This window comes from Chionomys nivalis, chromosome 9, assembly GCF_950005125.1.
Source record: "Chionomys nivalis chromosome 9, mChiNiv1.1, whole genome shotgun sequence".
Taxonomy (NCBI): Eukaryota; Metazoa; Chordata; class Mammalia; order Rodentia; family Cricetidae; genus Chionomys; species Chionomys nivalis.
Window position 1 is genome coordinate 62,268,416 of NC_080094.1, and position 3,766 is coordinate 62,272,181.

The following is a 3,766-nucleotide window of genomic DNA, read 5'->3' on the forward strand; positions in this document are numbered from 1 at the left end:
AACAAAGGGAACAATTAAATTGGTCATGATGACTCAGGGTGAACCTCCCTGAAGAGAATCATTTAAATTTGATCTTGCCCGATGAATACAACTTTGTAAACAAGCTGGAGGAGCTGGGGGTGGACCATAGTCAAAGACAGGAGAAAGCAAGTGACATATGAACTAACACATGCGGCCAGGTTGTTGGGAGACTAAAATTTAAAGGATTAGTTTATTACCCCACCCCTGACTCTGGAGCAGTGGGATTAAAAGCATGCACTTTATTTATGAAGGTTTTTTTTTTTTTTTTTTTTTTTTTTGAGATAGGGTTTCTCAGTGTATTAGCCCTGACTGGCCTGGAGCTCACTCTGGACACCAGACTGGCATTGAAGTCACAGAGATCTGCCTGCCTCTGCCTCCTGAGTGCTGGGATTAAAATAGCGCACCACTACTGCCTGGTTTACCTTTTTTTTTTTTTTGGCAGAGTTTCATTATGTAACTCTAGCTCTGTTTGAAATGACTATATGGACCAGGCTTACCTGAAATTCACAGAAATCTGACTACTTATGTCTCTGGAGTGTTGGTATCAATGGTGTATGCTATGCTGCCTGGCTAGTTTATTAATTTTTTTTTTTTTTTTGGCTTTTCGAGACAGGGTTTCTCTGTAGCTTTGGAGCCTGCCCTGAAACTAGCTCTTGTAGACCAGGCTGGCTTCAAACTCACAGAGATCCGCCTGCCTCTGCCTCCCGAGTGCTGGGACTAAAAGTGTGCGCCACCACTGCCCGGCTTAGTATATTAATTTAAAATGACTGATACAGATGTTCTTTGACTTAGAATTAGATTATGTCTCGAAGAATCCATTGTAAGTAGAAAAAAATTTAAATTTAAGATGGATTTTGAAGTAGATCTAAAAATATCTGGCCTATTGAACATCATACATGGCTCAGCAGCATAGAACACAGTACAGTATTACTGCTTCCTGCGATCAGGTGGCTTGCTGGGAGTGTTTCTCATGACCACTGCCAGCATCGTGTGAGAATGTCATACCACACATCACTAGCTCAGGAAAAGAGCAAAGTTCAAAAGTGAAGGGTCTAGATTCAAGATGTCGAAGCGAGGACGTGGTGGGTCCTCCGGAGCGAAATTCCGGATATTCCTGGGTCTTCCGGTAGGAGCTGTGATCAACTGTGCGGACAATACAGGAGCCAAAAATTTGTATATCATCTCTGTGAAGGGAATCAAGGGACGACTGAACAGACTTCCTGCTGCGGGTGTGGGCGACATGGTGATGGCCACGGTTAAGAAAGGCAAACCAGAGCTAAGAAAAAAGGTCCATCCTTGTAATTCGACAATGAAAGTCATATCGAAGAAAAGATGGGGTGTTTCTCTATTTTGAAGACAATGCGGGGGTCATAGTAAACAATAAAAGCGAGATGAAAGGTTCTGCTATCACGGGCCCAGTTGCAAAGGAGTGTGCGGACTTGTGGCCCAGGATTGCATCGAATGCAGGCAGCATTGCGTGACTCTCCGGTGCATTTGTGTAAAATAGATTCATTAAAAGGCTTTCTTGACACCTTCAAAAAAAAAAAAAATGAAGGTTCTAGAGAGACGCTCAGCCAATAAAGTGCTTGGCACACATGCATGAGGACCCTGAGTTTGGAGCTACAGCACCCTTATAAAAGTTGGGTATGTAACTGGACTCAGTTAAGAATAAATAATAATTAAAAAACTATAAAAGAATGACATGAAGTTGGGAGGGAGCTGAAGAGGGGAAGCCGGGGTGAGTATGACCAAGACTTATATATGAAGTTTTCAAAGAGTAAACACCGAAACAAATCAAACAAAAGCCAGGTGTGTTGGTGTGCTCTGTGATAGAGCAGAGAAAGGCAGATTCCTGGAGCTCACGGGCCAGCCAGTCCAGCTGAATTAGTGAGCTCCAGGTATAGAGAGACCTTGCCTCAAAACTGAAGAGCAACCGAGGTAGCGATGTGAGGCCGCCCTCTGGCCTTCACAGACACACACGTACGATCACAGCCACATGCGTGTGTACTTACACAAAGTTCAAAAGTCAGCATCTGAGTCTTGCTGTGAGCCTATTGCTATTGCACTGCTGTAAAATAAGAAAAAAAAAAGGAACAAGTCGGACCATTGCAAACCGGGTACTGCTGACAGATGAGATCAGGAGAGTAATTGTATTAATTTCCTGGGGCTGTCGTAAAAAACTCCCATGAACTGAGTTGCTTAAAAGAGCAGAAATGTACACCTGACTGGTGATCTCACTGCTCCCGATATCACCATCTCCATTCCATGTTGACCACCGCTACCCACTCCCATGCAGCTGCTACCACCACTACCACCGCCGCGGCCACCATGGCTGCCTATATCCCTGTACTTTCTGGCTATTGAATGCACATCAATCTCCAATTACTTCTCAGTTCTGTGGTCTCGATCACTGGAACCAACATCTGTCGGGAGAGAGGTTTGTTTTAGCTTGGTGTTTTAGAGGGCATATTCAGTTCACTGGGGTCCATGACAGCCTGGTGCTGGAAGTTGGCCAGTACACAGAGGTGCACTGTGGCCACTTCTGTTTACATCAGAAGAGAGAGCTCAGGCTGGAGCTACAGGTGGATGTAACCTTTAAGGTGCCCTGCTGCCCATTTCTGTTAGCCAGGCTGCAAGTTGCAAAGGCCCCAGTGCTTCCTAAGCAGTGCCCTCTTGCTGGAGACTGAGTTCAAGCACAGAAGCCTGTGTGTCAGGGCATTTCACATTTAATCCACAGCACCCGTGCTTTCAAGGAGGTTCTGAAGGGCACTAGCTACTGCCAGGCACAGCATGGTTTCTACATATAAAAGTGAAGTGTGGAAATTCATTATGACTCCATCTAGAAGCTCCCGTCGCATTTTACAAGGGTTCTGACCCCTGACCTGGGCAGGGTAAACTTAAGGGAAAGCCCTCTTTTTTTGAGGGGGGGACAAGGGAAAGAGGAAGAAGGAGGGTAAATATAAGCAAAGTGTGATGATTCATGTGCATGAAACTGTCATAAAGACCCCCCCCTTTTTGTACCCTCACTGACAAAAATTAATAACAAAATATAATCTCAAGTTCAGGGATAGAGAAAACTAGTTTGGAGAAGAGTGTGTATTAGGTGGATTGAAGCCAGAAGTATGTATCTCATATGCTTTTGGGATCATATGTATTTTCTGTTTATTTCAGAGGTAAGTTATAACAAAAAACAAAACTCTCCTGAGAAGTTGTTTTGTTAATTTTAAAATTTAGTTAAGACTATAAAGTGAATCATATGTAATAGATACCATTCTAGGAATAAACACAAAAGATAGACGGCCTTAGCTGGAATTTGGAATGTGGCCTCCTCATTCCATGTCATTTTTAATATATTTATGTTGAACTATTTTTGAAATCTCGATAATGGAAGCCGCTCACTTAATAACAGTCTTGATTCTTTTTAGGGGATGAAATGGTTGGATTTTTCTTTGTGGTGTTAAATGTTAATTATAGCACACCCTTTTCTACTTTCTAGGTTTCTTAGAGTATCCTTGGAGGAGTTTGAGTTAGGAGAAAAAAATCTGTTAAATTTCATTCTCAACACCTTAAAATATTTATTATGGATTTGGGATGAGAATTGAAGCTTTGGTTTGGTTTTTCGAGACAGGGTTTCTCTGTGTAACAGCTCTGGCTCTGTTGGAACATTCTTTGTAGACCAGCCTGGCCACGAACTCCTGGGGATCCATCTGCCTCTGCCTCTTGAATACTGGTATTAAAGGATAGC

General features: G+C 43.0%; 1 pseudogene; it reads left to right on the forward strand.

The window, feature by feature from the left end:
• The first annotated feature begins 1,084 nt into the window (after positions 1-1,084).
• On the forward strand, positions 1,085-1,506 carry LOC130881878 (60S ribosomal protein L23-like; annotated as a pseudogene).
• The last annotated feature ends 2,260 nt before the right edge of the window (positions 1,507-3,766 follow it).